Source organism: Alosa alosa, chromosome 5 (genome assembly GCF_017589495.1).
Source record: "Alosa alosa isolate M-15738 ecotype Scorff River chromosome 5, AALO_Geno_1.1, whole genome shotgun sequence".
Taxonomy (NCBI): Eukaryota; Metazoa; Chordata; class Actinopteri; order Clupeiformes; family Clupeidae; genus Alosa; species Alosa alosa.
Window position 1 is genome coordinate 16,706,148 of NC_063193.1, and position 17,033 is coordinate 16,723,180.

Consider the following 17,033-nt stretch of genomic DNA (forward strand, 5'->3'; position numbering starts at 1 on the left):
CTTTGTACTATTATTTGCCAAGGTATGCTCATGCGTTTTGTAAAATGCCTATGGAAACTCCCCATAGGACTTTTGGTTATCCAAAATGCTTACTGCACATGAACCCCTTTGTGTAGAAGCATAATCCTGGTCTCAAATGAAAGGTAACACTTTGAGGTTTCTTGTGGATTATATGTGGATTGTATGTCATGTGTTCTGTTATAGACTACACAAAATATGGATTAATTACAAAAAAGTCTCTATTTTTGCATTTACTTTGTTGGTTCAATGAGTGTGTATAAGATAGTCTATACATCTGTTCAACTAATATTGGATAATACAACATGAAGATTCAATTTCTATGGATTCTTGTGAATATTTCAGTACCCAATATGTTGCATCTACTTACTGTGCTGCAGCTGCACTGCGGCCAGAGGTCAGTGTAGCACCAAAAGCGGAGGAGGGGGGCATTTTGGAAAATTTAATTGAGACATAATAAGATTAATCTGAGAATGTAAAGCACTATACAGATTGTACATGAAAAAAGTTGTCATTTTTGAATTCCCAAGAGTCAAAGCTTTCAAGTGGTGTATAACATTACTATGCTACATAGCAATATGGTGCATACAATTGATTTAGAATGTTGGGGGGAGGTGGGGGAGGGGGTAACCGTCCCGCCGGCTGGACACTGAACACTATTTAATGCACGTTACTTTTGTCATCCTTGGATGAAGCTGAGTTCAACTCACCACATTTCACTGTCTGCTCCCGTTGGTGAACCGCACCTGAGCAAGTACACTTTGCAGTTCCTCGGAAATGCATTCTAGTTAACAATGTGAATTCACTTGTGTGAATGAATACACAGTGTAAGTGACCAGCGCAAGGATTTACACCCTGTTATTATGAAAAACATTACATTAAAAAGGAAAAAATTTTTGACTTTGCAATAGTTGTATTAGTGTTAATTTAGGCCAGAGGCGAGGAGACGAGAGGAAATATGTTCGATCAACGACCTTTTTTTTCATGACTAAGGCGGGACGATGACTAGACGGCAGTAATATCCTGAAACACTGAATAAGACTATCTTAAGATGCATTAAACTAAAAAGACGCTAAAATGTTTTGCATGAAATAAAAAACTAAGATAAAATCTTTTCATTTTCGCACAAAATGAGAAGACAGAATATCTAGCTGTAAAATTTCAAAGTATTCCGAATGAGTTCATCACGCAGCAGCTTTCCTGTAGGCTAGTCCACGTGCTGTTGCTGCAACCCTGTGGCTGCAAATAATTTAAACTACATGGAACAAGAACACTGGAGATTTCTGCCAGGGTTAGCAAGCTAACTACCTAAGCTAATGCCACAATGCTACATACCCAGAAGTTGAAGCTTCTCTCATACAAATTAACATCCCCAGAATGTCCATACGAAAATGTTCATCATGTAATGTCAACTATTTAACTAGTTAGACTGATGATGCAAAGTTTGCTAGCAAGTAAGCTAATATGGAAAGTTCGCTAACAAGTTAGCTATGGCTAAGATGGAGAGTCTGTTTTGGGAATGTGTTGTGTTTGGTATATCGCCATCTAGCTGCATGGAGTCAAACATTAATACTTTGGCCTACGACAGTGTTTTTTCTCAAACTTTTTCAGTTTCAGGACCACTTAACTAACCCTAGCTAAAAAAAAAAAAAAGATTAGACCTACTTCAACAGTACCCTATAATTAGTCTACACAATAGGCCTACTCACTGAACCACCTTGCTTTATTTGTCTTTGCACTTTGCTTATTGTGTGGATTCATACTGTATGATTTAAACTGGCATATCTTACATAGACAGTGTTGCAGAACTGTTTTTACATACAAGCTGGTTCAAAATTGCAAACAACTCATCTATATTATATTTTACCATGTCTGCTCATGGACCACTTGGGATAGCTTTATGGACCACCAGTGATCCCCGGACCACACTTTGAGAAACACTGGTCTACGAATATGACAGTTGTCCAGTCAAATCTTTTACTGTCTATGGTCAAATCCAGCCGAAGCTATAATTGTAGCTCAACTTACCTGTGCATGTAAACATACTGACTGACAAAAAAAAGAATGAGTAATTATAACAGACGAGTAGCCCTGTGGACACACAATATTGTTGGAAAATTGAGATGTGTGAAACACTATTTGACTCAAATGGTAATCAGAAATAATTTGTTATAAAAAAAAAAAAAAAGACTAAAATGTGTTGACTAAAACTGACTAAGACTAAGATACCTTTTAGTTTTCTTTTGGCTAAAACTAGACTAAAATGACGAGACTTTTTTAGACTAAAACTTGACTAACAAAAAAATGATATTTGAATGACTAAATATGAAAAAGACTAAAAAGGACATTTCATAAGACTGACTAAATTAAAAATATGTGACAAAATAATACTACCTTTGTAAAATATTTGACAATAGACAGTGAAAATAAGACATATCTGTTAATAGAAATAGCTGGACATAAATCTCCTCTTACCCTGGTTTTAAAGAGGACCTATGAAGTGTGCACACCATAAGATAGTGTGTGGGTAACAAACACCTTAGCTTTAAACTGTACTTGTCAATTAATTTAATTAATGTTTATTCTGGGTTGTCAGCTGCATGTCTGGACTATTGTGCTGGGTAATAATTAAACTACACACTAGTAAAAGTTGTAAAACATTTATAGAATGTGAACAACCAGTCCCTTGATCACTTCTGCTTAGACACACGTGAGTGGAAATATGAGACTATACACCACCAACAGAACAAAACATTTACTAAGACAGACAAACAGTATTATGGTACATGATAGATTAAAACATTTAGCATACCATTCAGCATTTAGTTTGATATTGACCTAGAGAGCAGTTCACCTTGGCAATGTTGAAGGTTTTTTGTAATTCTTTTAGGTAAGCCTCAGCTTTTAGTTCTTCTGAAGTGCTCTGATTCAGTGTAGAAAGGAAGGCTGTGGTTCTATGACTGCTTTCATTTTGTGCATGCTGTCACATAGTCTGTGCATGTAGTCATGTAGCTCTGACAGCTAGTTTCATGTTCCCTCGTGTCAAGGGTTTTCAGCTTTGGGTGTATTTTATTTGTTCTACTCTAATGTCATGCTGAGGTGAGTTTAACAGGTGTCACCTTTGCATTGTTCAAAGCTGCTAGGCATGTTGCTCAGGAGCTACTGTCCTCTCCACTGTCCCCACCCCATTTTGCCCCTCCACTGTCCCCAGCCCATTTTGCCCCTCCACTGTCCCCAGCCCATTTTGCCCCTCCACTGTCCCCACCCCATTTTGCCCCTCCACTGTTTTCTCCACTGCCTCCGGCCCTTTCTGCCTCTCCACTGTCCCCACCCCATTTTGCCCCTCCACTGTCTCCAGCCCTTTGTGCCCCTCCACTGTCCCCACCCCATTTTGCCCCTCCACTGTCTCCAGCCCTTTCTGCCCCTCCACTGCCCCCCTCCCCCATTTTGCCCTTCCCCTGTCTCTGCCCATTATTGTCCCTCCCTTGTATCTGCCCCCTTTTGCCCCTCCCATATATATAGTAATAGGCACAACATGGTGATAGAATCAAAAGGGACAACATGAGCAGCACATTTTTTAAATTGCTTGCCTCTTTCTCATCAGGCTGTTTATCCTTTTCATCATTCCTTTCTATGGCTGTGTCATGTGAGGCCTGTTCCTCGAGAAGGTTTATTTTTTCATTTGCTTTCCTGTACAATTCCTTACAGTTTTCAACCTCTTCCTCAAGAGAGTTCATTTTTTCATTTGCTTTCCTGTTCAATTCCTTATAGCTTTCAACCTCTTTCTTGTGAGAGTTAATTGTTTTAATTAGTTCCCCCTCTAATGTCTTGTAGTTTTGCTGCATCAGTTCAAGTTCTTTCTTGGTAGGAATTAACTCAGCTGCTTGCTCTCTACATTTCTTTGCTTCTCTTTCCATCTCAGCTGCTATCTTGGCAAATGCCACACACAACAAGATGAGGATGAGCAGGCCCAGGGCCAGCTTGCCTTTCAGACTGTGTTTCCCATGTTGCTGCAGGAACTTGGCGACAGCACGCACTGCGCCATCATTACAAGGGCATCTCATCAGTCCATCATCAGTGAACAGGCAGTCCACAGTGATGGAGCCGGGCCGCTTCATGAACCTCTTTGTGTCGGGCAAAGTGTAGTTGCTGTCAAATGTGTGGTGAAGCACTACCAACGCCAAAGGTTTACCCTCTGGGGAGAAAAAGTAACAAAGAGGGAATGATGAATGCCCAGAGGAAAGGCAGCAGTTTTAAGGGCCGTGTTGCAGGGTTCATTTTCCAACAAATTTGCGCAATTTGCTTGTTGGTAATAAACGTTTAAACTGTTATCTGTTGTTACTGTTACTGTATTTGATGTTGTTGGGTATCACAAAACAGAATATAATACGAAAAAGTAGGTACTATTTTACTGCGGTTGCAATGATTCTCCTTTCCCCCACAATGCATTGCATTGCATTATGCGGTACCCTGACAGTGTCAATGACAATCAATCACGAGGAGTAGTTATCGAAAATAATCATGCTGAAGACACAACCAGCCTACTCGATGGCGGCTAAGTTTGCAATAAAGGGGGGACTCACAGGTGGGACTGGAAAGTTAAGTTTACCCAGTAGCCTACTTATCTGAAATATGACAAATATGATCGCTATCACTAGATATAAAGATAATGTTGACTTTCACTCCGTGCTATTCATTGACAGTAGGCTAAAAAAAAAAGTGTTGTATAAGGAATGCATTGAACTGAATAGGCACAGATTATGTAGCCTCGTAACGAGACTTCTCAAATTCAGAAAATTGACGTTGTTATCTTTGTTAGACCATAGGGTAGCTGTGATATAAATGCTGTAACGAAATTTGAAGTGTAAATATACAAACTTCATGTTGAAAGTGTAACTGCGACCATTTCCCATAGGAATGAATGTAAAAAATACCCTCCAAAACGAGACCTCCCGAAATTCAGAAAAATATACTAAATTGAAATCAGACAAGGTTAACATTGTTACCTTTGGTAGATCATACGGTAGCTGTGATATAAATGCTGTTATGAAATTCGAAAGTGTAAATACACAAACTTTATGTTGAAAGTGTAACCGCAATGTCCATTGGAATTAATTGAAATGAATGAAGTGCAGATTATGTAGCCCCCAAAGTTACGTCATCACCGAATTGCATTAAAAAAACCCTGCTAATACCAAAAACTGGCATTTAAAGGAACCGTATGTAGGATTTTGGCCAAAACTGGTACTACAATCACTTTCAAAATACTGTAAAGCGGTGTACACCGCAAATGTGGTAACTAGAGCAGAGCTGGCAACCCAGATGCGAAAACACTACTGACTTTGTGAAATAGGTGGAGGGTGGCGGATCAGGCTAAAACACAAATATGTAAACATCAACACCAGTTGAGGGCTGCAACTTCACTTTTTTAAATGACGATATCCTGGCCGGACTACTGTTGTCAGTATTATAAATGTTTGAAATTAGCATGATTTCCTAATGTCTAGTGACAAATCAGGGCCATTTTATGATTAATTGAATTACATTTTTTACATACGGTTCCTTTAACACTATTTGGAGACATTTTTTAAAATATTATACATATCTTGAGTGCTTTATGTACCCATTAATTGACAGTGGTAGTTAACCTGCAACACGGCCTTTAATGTGACATTGTCTGATCAATCTGTGTACAGTACCTGGAATGGCCCGCAACGCTGCCTCAATGTCAGTTCCGACTCGAGACGTGACAGGACAGAAAGCGAGTATGATGTCACAGTCTGTGATGTTAGACACATTTTTGCATGAACCCCAAGGGAGATGTGACTTGAAGCTTTCGTGGGTGTTCAGCGTTTCACCAGTAGTGATAGTGTACACAAACGCCATACTTCACCCTGGAGGTATATACATAAGATTGTTAGGAAGTGAGGTGCATTAGCCTAGACAGCACACTGACACAAACATACTGTACTCCCTACGCTTGAGGACACCGGTTTGCCTGTTCTCTTATGATTGCATGTAGGCCACAGGTGTGAGGCCTATGGGGAGCACTTAAATGCTGGATTCAAGAGTGAACAGCAGGAGCGCGTTTGGGTGGACAATTTGGAGTTTTTGCGACGGGTTCAGGATTTCTACTAAGTGCACCCCCCTTGTTTTGTCTTTGTTGTTGGAATTTGTAAAGGGACTTCGGCTTATTTTCTAAAACCAAAACTGAACTGCGGATTAACCTAACTGCTTGGGCTGTCTGACTGAGTGTGTCAGAGTTTGAGCTGGCCACATCCAAGTTAAGATGGCGTCCCCTGCTTGTTTTGCAAACTACAGATTAGAGACTCACTAGGCTATCCAGTATCCCTATACACAAGTGGAGTATCTTCATTTATATGAGTACCTCATAAGATGCAGATGTTAAGTTGAAGAAATACAACCCTATAACTAGTTACACACTTTAAAGGAACAAGTTTTCACAACAGCACATTCTAACAGTAAAAAATGTCATAAATCTCCTCTTACCAAGGAGGACCTGAAGTGTGCACACCATAACAAACACCTTAGTTTGAGACTACCTGTACAATTCTTTATCCTCTTTACCCTCCACATGGTCCTGATTTAAACTGTACTTATCCCTGTATTCATTAAATTAATTGTGGGTTGAAGTCAGCTGCATGTCTGGCCTATTGTGCAATTAAATTAGATACCAATAAAAGGTTGTAGAACATTTATAGAACATTATTACACTGCTTGGTTGAATTTCCCATTGTCCTACGTAATTTAGAACGACCATTAACCGTATGTTATTTGCACACCTATGAAGTAGATCCATTTTTTTGGCTGTATCACACTTGTATATTAATTCGCCGAACTCGTTGTGAAGTTTAAATGAACCGTCACGTTGCATCCGAGCTGTAAAATGCAGACGTTCAGTACATAGTAACATTGTAGCATATGACGGAGGTGGCTTTTAGCTAGATGGATGACAGCAGGCTAAGTAAAATAGCGATGTTTCAAAGCCAAAGTTCATCAGAATCTTGGGATACGCCCGCTTGACAACGGGAGAGATAGAACTAACGACTGGCCTTTGGCCGTAGCAACCATCCATTTAGAACTAGTAACGGCAGTTTGTCCTGCAAGTTGAGAAATTAGTTGATATGTGTCGGAAGAAAATTTCTACAAACAACAGTTTTAGCGATTAAAACGTTTAAATTGTAACAGGAAATGAACACAACGCAAGTGGCAACAGTGGAATAAGCGGGATAATGGACTCCACGGTGGTCTGTTCACAGAAGTTAATGCACTTACGAGGTTTAAACGGCCCGACGCGAAGCGCGACCGTGCATTAAATTCTGTGAACAGACCACCGTGTCATCCATTATCCCTTACTTATTACACGGCTCTTCATAATGCTGCAGAATGCTCCATTCACTTGAATGGGCCTTCCCAACGTTCGGCGGTCTGCTAATTCTGAATAACAGACCGTTGCTAAGTATAACAGACCGCTGTCAAGGAAAATGGGCTTTGTGCTTCTATTTCACGTCTTTCATATTACTGCGCAAGTAGTCTGGCCACTTATCACTTTAGAATACTCCGTTGCTAAGCTACGCGAGTTGACCTGCAGATACTTTGTAATGGACAAACTTCCAATACATCCGGCGCAATGGATGAGTTTAATATTAGTTTTAATATTCTTGGAGATTATCCAGATTTCGCTTCTTGGATGAAGGCTGAGTTGTCTTCACCAGTTAAGAAAAGAAAAAGAAAAGAAAACAACACAGAGGAAGGCAAAGAAGCAAAACGACACAAACATCTGGACGACAGAGACAGAGACAGAATTGAAGAGAACCGACGTGAAATCAATACAAAACAGACCACGGTATGGGCCATGTCAGTTTTCAAAGACTGGTTAGTGGAAAAAAAAATGTCGGTAGACTTTGCTGATTATAATGCAGAGAGTCTCAATCAGGTGCTAGGCTACGTTCTTTTTATCCATCGGTGCAAAATGTCAACGGAAAGACCTAGGCCTACTCAATTGCGAGTTACATGGCAATTAGGGCAGGGATATCTCGACATTTCACAACCCTTGATATAATGAACTGTGCCACATTCAAATCAAGCAACGATGTTTTCAAATCTGTAGTTAAAGATCTACGGAAAAAGGGCAAAGACGTCAGCCAGCATCACCCCCCATCTCGACAAAAGACCTACAACTGCTGCTCAGCAACCCAGATGTGCTCTCTCCCAACACAGCTCGTGGACTCGTCAGGAAGGTGTGGTTTGATGTACAGCTAGGCTACATCTGGCAAGACGAGGCAGAGAGGGCAATCGGGACCTCACTCAAGACTCTTTCCTTCTAAAGTAAGACGAGAATGGTAACGAATATCACTCTCGCATACAACGCTGAGACAAAAAATCACAAAGATGCCAAAGATCCGTGCAGAGCAAATTACCGGGGCTACATCTTCGCGGAGCCTGACAACCCAAACTGCCCCGTTGCCTGCTTTAAAAAGTATTGCTCCCTTTGCCCCCCTGACGCCACATCACAGCTGTCCAACTCCTGTCTCAGGCTGGTCTGGATGGTCGCAAAATAATGTCTGTGACTGGGCACAGATGTGAGGGGAGTCTGAGGAGCTACTGGACTCCATCACTGACAGATAGAGAAAAGAGGAGCAAAGTCCTCTCCTCTCATCCCGGCAATGGCAGCAAATCCGGTGAGCCATAGCTACATAGCCTAACATAGCCTAACTGAGTTGACATTTTAAACATCAGGCTAACAGCTGTTGTTTTCTCAGATGTATCAATGACAGCGCCCCGCCAAGAAGCAGATGAAGAAAGAAACATCAACATCAACATCCCCAAAGAAATCCCATTCTCACAGTCCCATTTTACTATGGCAATGTTCAGTTCAACTTCAATAATAAATAGGGTGTTCTATCGAACGTTGCCATTAGGCTATTTAACGGCCTATTTAGTATCCCCCCCCCTTCTTTTTGCGTGGAAGCGACAATCACCTTTCAATCACTAAAATTATTGTTAAATCAATATTTTGTTGCCGGTGTTGACTGCTTTAGTGGGTAGCCGTGTAATAAGCGGGATAATGTATAGAACGCCCGTCATTGTCTGGAAATAGGTCCCTTCAGGGCTGTACAAGACCCCTCCGCTTCAAATGCATGCTTGGTGCCGCCCCTCGAGTTGGGCCATTACATTATCCCTTACTTGCTGAACAATAGATTAATGAAACCAGTACCCTGATCACTGCTGCCTAGACCTTTATTGTAATCTCACAATGAAAAAAATTAGGAAAAATCCAACCTTGGAGGGATGCAAATTCATTGTGAGATTACAATAAATCACCAACAGATTATTTTTTTTACCGGTTTTTAGTCAACTTTAGCAGAGGTGTCAATAATTCTGGAGGGTACTGTAGGTGTTTGTCAAATTATTTCATTAACTGAAACCTGATAAAGGAACATAACCATATACCTGCATAGAAAACCCCTCCGCATGTCCATGTCATGACCATGGATAGATTAAAACATTAAGCATACCTTTTGGTTGGATATTGACCTAGAAAGCAGTTCACCTTTGCAATATTGACCTAGAAAACAGTTCATCTTTGCAATGTTGAGTTTTGTTGTAATTCTTTTAGGTAAGCTTCAGCTTTTAGTTCTTCTGAAGTGCTCTGATTCCATGGCATGCTCACAGGAATGTGACAAGCCTGGGTTTGTTCATTAGCCTTTTCATTCTGATGGTCTGCTCAGCCAATTAGGTGTTTGCTTTCATGCTGTGTTCTGTTTTAGGAGCGATATCAGAAAGTGAAACTGATTGTCTGTTGCTCACTGAATCCACTTGTGCTTAGCTGTTTCCTCATTCTTTTGGTTCCATGACAGCAATTCCTTATAACAATTACAATATCTATTTTTTGAATTTTACAGAATGAAGAATCTAGTACACAAATCTATTCACTTGTTTTTTTCAATTCAGTTTTATTTATATTTATATTTTGTTTGTTTGCACACTATTGACTTTTGGAAAACCATTCTACCTAATTTTAGGTATAATTCACCTTATTCAGGTGGCAGTGGTCATTGTGTAAACCAAAATTAGGCTACAGGGTACACTGCCTATAACATTAAGGGCTCTATTTTGACTATCAGAAACGCGGTGCAAAGCTTATTCTTATCGCGACGCAAAGCTTAATCTTATTTTACACTCAGTCAGTGGCTAATTTTGTGCCATCCACTTCACTTTTATTAAGACTTGCGCCCAGGGGTATGGCAAAAGGTGTGGTCTGGCGCATGATCCAAAATCCCGTGGAACCAATCAAATCGGCATATCTGATATAGGCGGGCCAGAGGCGAGCTAAACTGATGATGACGCTGCAACGTTGGAGGTCAGTAAACATTGATCGTAGTGTTATCCAATTGCGCCGAAATCCGGAATCATTCAGAGTAAACATTGGTCTAGTGTTATCCAATTGCGTGCAGTGAGATTTTCAAATGCATGCTTGGTGCCGCCCCTCGAGTTGGGCCATAACATTGTTTGTGGCCAGACCCTTAATCTTTCTAGAATAACAGGGTCTGGATTTTCCAGGCTAGAATGCATGTAGTCACAAACAGGTTTCAGTAAAACAAGGTTTAGTGGAATCCCTGTGTTCTATACACAGTCGCAATCTTTAACAGCAGTGCAACTTCAAACAGTGCATCAATATTTTGCCAGGCAGCGGCACATTTCAAAGGAATCTGCTTGCATGCGAGACCGTGTATACATACACAAAAAATCAGCCCTGGCATATTTGGCCTAAGCGGCCCTCCAGTTGGAGCACTGAAAGTGGACAAGTGTAGGCATTTGAGCACATAATCTCCATATTGAAATAAAAAAATACAAGCTATTGTCAGTTGATAGAATTCCAATGATAATTTCAAATTATTAAATGAATTTAAACTAAGCTATACAATGTTCAATTAATAGCAACGCCTTTACACTGTATGTGTCAAGAGCTAAGTTACCTACACATATTGTGGTTTGTCTAACTGTATATAACATATCCCAACAGTTACCACTATAGGACAACTTAATATAATACAAAATAAACATAGGTCAAGTTTCCTGTTGCTGGAATTATTTCCTCTTTCCTGTATAGCCTACTACCTTGAATGCTGAAAGGCCTACATTTTAGTAGGCCCTACACAGAGCAGAGCTACATTACAGTAACTTATTTCCCTTTGATGTCTTTAAATGTCTTAAAGCTGTGCCTTTTGCATACGACTTGATGTTTTGCCAAGGGAAATCTTGACTTTGAGAGAACGGCCATCCACACATTTGATTGACCTTTGAGTTTTGGTCATCTGATGGCAATCTGACCTGCAATCAACGTGGCTTTGACACACCTTTGCTATATGGGTTAGCAAATGATTAGCAAACTTATACTGCAGTGCAGTATTATTTATTGTGATCACAGCCATCTGCGACAGTCTCACTTCATGTGAGCATTACAATTACTATATTATCTTATCAAAATGAATCAGTCATCGTTATCATCAGTGGTATCGGTAGGTATACTCTTAGCAAAAAGAAGTTAATGGAAGTGTAGTGTTGATCTACTTATTTTGAACTAGTATATGTATAGCTTACTTTTTGTGTCCTGATCAGTAGATACACTACATTGATTTATACTTGGCTTATACTGTAAAGTTTATATACTTATAAAGAAAACTTATAAAGTGCACCTGCAGTAGAAAAAAAACAATTAAACTTATATTTTACTCTCCTCCAGATAGATAGATAGATACTGGGGCAGCCGTGGCCTACTGGTTAGCACTTCGGACTTGTAACCGGAGGGTTGCCGGTTTGAACCCCGACCAGTAGGCACGGCTGAAGTGCCCTTGAGCAAGGCACTTAACCCCGTACTGCTCCCCGAGCGCCGCTGTTGTTGCAGGCAGCTCACTGCGCCGGGATTAGTGTGTGCTTCACCTCACTGTGTGTTCACCTGTGTGCTGAGTGTGTTTCACTAATTCACGGATTGGGATAAATGCAGAGACCAAATTTCCCTCACGGGATCAAAAGAGTATGTATACTTATATACTTATACTTTATTGATCCCCAAGGGGAATTTCAAGAACTCCAGCTGCTCACTGTCCCTCTGCTCTGTAATAAGCTTGCTTAGCCTACCTCCTCCAAGTTCAACTTGTTGCTCACATAGGCTACTTGTATAAGCCTTGTATAAGTGCTGTTGAGGCTACTACACTGAATGAACTAATGAGCCATTGACTACCCTTGCTTTGGGCCAATCATTGGCCAAACAAATTAAATTAAATATTATATGATATTCCATCGGCCCTAAGGTGCTGGAAATGTATGCCAAATGGCCATTCGATCCCTGCTACTGGGGACCAAAAAGTAATCTATCTCTTCATTTCATTTTTTCTGTACTGCGTATTTGTCAAGGATTTTTTCCATTTTTCATCACAGCACTAATGTGCCTGTTGGAACTTAAGCAGAGTCATTTAATTAGACTGAGCTGTTGAGGATCGGATTTATCGAAAGTGCTAGACATAAAAACTTGCTGGATTTAAGTGTAGCTAACTCAAGAGGTGATTGGACAAAATGCATGAGTGACATTAAATGCACATAGAGGAAGATGTGACTGGAACCTCATGAGAGTCAGTGTTGAAATTTGCTCTGCAGGTTTGTCTGGAAAGGAGCCCATTTCTGAACTTGCTGTTTTACTGTTACAAGTTACAACCATTTCACAAAGTGAATGTGTACATTAAAGTCTTACAAAATCGTTTCAGAAGTGCAGCAAACATATCTTTCTAGGAAACAAAGGTTGTTTACAGTACAGTTGCATAACAGTTACATACAGTTGTTTACTCATTTCTAGTGCTGTCAAACGATTAGAATTTTTAATCACGATTAATCGCTGAATTCCTATAGTTAATCACGATTAATCACATATTTTATCGCATGATTAAATTTCTATTATTTTGCATTTCTGAACTTTCCAGGAGTCCATATTAACAATATAAAGCAATTATTGTGTATCTTGATTAGGATTCAAATGAAAGCAAAGCAAGTTACTTCATTAACTTAACTTTAAGACATAGGTCTATTTGATTATTTCAATTCAAATTTCAAAATTTGTGCAGCAGACCTAAGGCAACACAATATATTCTTCAGAAATATAGCTAATAAAGGGCATAAACATAAAATACTATATTCATTATCTTTGAGTTCAGTTGAAAATAAGGAACTTTTCGACATGAGTGCACTGCCATTTTATAGGCCTAGGCCTACAGTCTATGGTGCACTGTCACTTGCCACACACATCAGCCCCGAAGTTTTAACACGCAAACACTGGATGAACAATGGATTTTAATGGAGCGGCGTCGACCAAATATAACTGAATCGTGATTTACACGGCGGCAACGTACGGGTACGTAGCCTACTAAAGGCATCATCATAAAGTTAGGCTACATTTAATCTGCATCACGCCCCATTTTAGCGGAAAACAAGTTAACATTATATTGTTGATTCCAATGGGAAAGACAGATAGCCTAATCACACCTTGACATTACATCTAGTTATTAATTTACAGGCCATTCAATCATTTTACTAACACGGCGGTTATGAAGAATTATGTGTAACTTATTCATGTCGAAACTATGTACATTACAACCCATTCAGCACGTAGCTACACCTACCATATCCCATGTAAAACGGTTAGCTTGCTAGCTAGCTCAAGATTTACGTAGTAAGTATAAGCCCTTTTCGCTCCCCACAAAGATGCAGCATAGGTTTCCATTATCCAAACAGCTCCCTTTCCCCTAAAAGGGGGCGTGTACATGCAGCACGGTCTAGCTAGATCCAGTGTGGTGTTGTAGTTGATCTAACGTTACTAGTTGTTGCAACAGCATGTGAAAAAAATACAAAGTTTGTTACACCAAAAAGAACGTTAATCTCGCGATAAAAAAATTTACGCCGTTAAAATAGGTTTACGTTAACGCCGTTAATAACGCGTTTAACTGACAGCACTACTAATTTCGAAAGATAAAAATGTTTGTAGGGATAGGTTAGGGTCGCATGGTAGGGCAAGTACTGACTAACAGACGGGGCTCCAGTGATGTCACTGCCAGTGTGGCTAATTTGAAAATGCACACAATCAAGCAATCCTGCAATGAAGGCTCACAATTAGTTTCCGGGTCTTGGCGAAAGACTTGCGGCCTGTAGATACAGTACATACGTTTACATGTGGCTGGCTATTTTCATAAACGGACATTTCACCGATTTCAAAAATAACATCGTGCACACCTGTCAATTGTCAGAAAAGTTTTTGTTTACACTACCCCGTATATATGCCGTCAAGAGCATGCCAAACCTGTAGGTGGCAGTGTAACGAGAAGCTCAAGCCTACGTTGGCCAATCAGAATTCCGAAAATAGCAACAACAGCAACGAATCACTTACTCTTTCTCTTTTGAACTGTATTTGCCCAGAGGCCCAGCCTTCTGAAGCACCACTCCAATGGATCGATCCCAGATGGATGAGTGATTTTTCAATAAGGCCCAGCCTTCTGAAGCACCACTCCAATGGATCGATCCCAGATGGATGAGTGGAGCTAGGCGGAACGAAATTCATCTGGTGAGAGTCAGGTTACGAAACTTGGGCCTGTCTTGTTTGTTTCATTTGGATTATACACCACCATAGAAAACCTGAACATATCAACAGAACTGATGCTTGGGTTATCAAGGACTCACGTCTGGAGAGAGAGAGCTATCCTGGGTCAATGAGAGCCACAGGAAAGCGACCTCTCACTGGAGCTCTGCTAAAGCTGACACACACACATTTCAACCACATATCTACTGTAGGTCTTACTTCCACATCTGCACTTCACGCAAGGCCAGTATGTAGGTTAGGTTTATATATTTGCTTTCAGGTTACGTTGCAGACCGAGGTTTCAGCAGTAAATATTATACCAGGGGTATATTCAATTAACCTTCAGAGAGGTCCAGTTCCGGAAAATTTCCTCAAGCAAAGGTCCGGAGCATCATAATTTTTAACGTGCGTGTATAGGCTATCTATGTGTATGTCTGTATGTATATGTATATATTTGAATGGATGGATTGATGGAGCCTAGTTTTAGGCCTAGGCTTAATTTTTAATGAGTGAACGTTTAATCAGTTATAAAACAAGTAACTGTTAGCCTAAAAGGCAACATTCGAAATGAAGAGAAATAAGGCAAGATAAGAGTAATTGGGGAGAAAAACTGGGTAGCCTTGGCTATTTTTAAGATCTTAACGTGAACTTAAAATAAAATTTGAGCTGAGACAAGAATGGATATTCCACAGCTGGTTCCTTGAACCCATCAATCAGCAAGTTTATTTATTTTTTATTTTTTTTATGTTGAACCGAAATCCTGGAAACCCAGGAACATCACGTTGTTGGGCATGTGGATGTAGGCCTAACTAGATTGTGCTGGATATTGCCCTCTTAAATCGTAAAGTATTCTGTGGTCTAAGTTCACTGTTGAATGGGTAGGCCTAGCCTATGCTTGCTCAAAATATATGCTTTGTAGTAGAGGTGCTTCAAATTGGCACTTTTAAAAATCGCCTGTCTCAGAATATGTAGAAGAGTCGGTCCAGGGCAATTCCGCGCAAAACTGTCACATCCATAACGCCAACATAATGCCATGGTAGCCTATTTAGTTGCCATTACGGACTTGACAGTTTTGCATGGATTGCCCCCGTATCGTTATATAAACCTCTGCTCTCGCTGTCTAGATTTCTCCTCTTTGAGCAATCGATGATTTAAAAAATAACGTACTTATCGCTAACTTAGATCCATCTGATTGTTTGTCGTCCCGTCTCCTCTCCTCGCTCGTTTCAGGCTATCAATGAGTCTCTTCACCATAGTTGTGAGATGGTAACTGTCAGTCATGTGTCAGTCATACAGAACCATTTAATGTTGAGTGTAAGGATTGCAGTCTTCTCCTTTCCTCATTGCCATGGCCATTACTTTATATGCCACTGTAAAGTACTTACTTATTAACTTTTTATTGTTGATCAAGACTAAAAGCTAAAGGGAAGGGATGAAGGCAGAGGGATCCTGAGAGTAACACACAATTCACATCGAAATACATTGATTATACCGTGAACTTGCGCAAGGTAGCCTGACGAAATTACTCTTCTTGCTAACCATCAGATGAGTTCCGATGGTGCAACCTGTCCTAAGCGATAGGCTACCACTTGAGAAAACACTCATAAAACGTAATCACAAATTAATAAGACCGGGATGATTTTGACTGCACAATATTAGGCATAATATTAGGCCATGCTATAGACTATTTAAACTAAAATGAAATAGAAGGTTATTTAGGGCTAGGGGGAGCCTGCAGAGAAACCTGCGGGGAAAAAAGCTAAGACAGCAAAGGAGATCAGAAATTTCGGACCTCCCAATTATTTCTGCAGCCTATAAGTGATTGCCCTGACAGGATGTGATGCGAGCGATCATTAGCGATAAAATCAGTTTAATTACATTGTTTTCAATTGGAGTGTCCTGACTATACGTGACTCGATTCAGTGCTGTGCATCGTGGTGCAACTTTTGATGAACGCCTCGTTTCTATTTACCTTCTGTCGCTCGTGTTGCTCTGCTATTTTGAATGAGCCTCCGCGACCAATTAGGCCTAACATACACACATTTAATACACTTGAACAGTGTTAGAATTGTTTTTATATTCACTGGAAATTATATGGACCTAGCAGTACAAATATCAAACATCTAGGCCTACCTATTAGGGATCGACCGATATGTTTTTTTTCAGGGCCGATACCGATATCAATTATTACCAAAACAGGCCGATAACCGATATGTTAAACCGATATTTCAGTTGTCAAAAAGGGGGGTAGATAGTAGCCTAGGCTATGGCGATATGCTGAAAATTTTCATTCAAAAGCATTTAATTATGCTAACTTTGGCTATGGTTGGAGACGCTTTACAGACAAAGTAGCGCGTTTCATTCTTTATCC

At 40.2% G+C, this 17,033-nt stretch overlaps 1 protein-coding gene across 3 annotated transcripts in view; it reads left to right on the forward strand.

Moving 5' to 3' along the window:
- The window catches only part of LOC125294980 (dematin-like), a 96,883-nt gene that overhangs the window by 37,998 nt on the left and 41,852 nt on the right, over positions 1-17,033 (forward strand). The window lies entirely within an intron of this gene.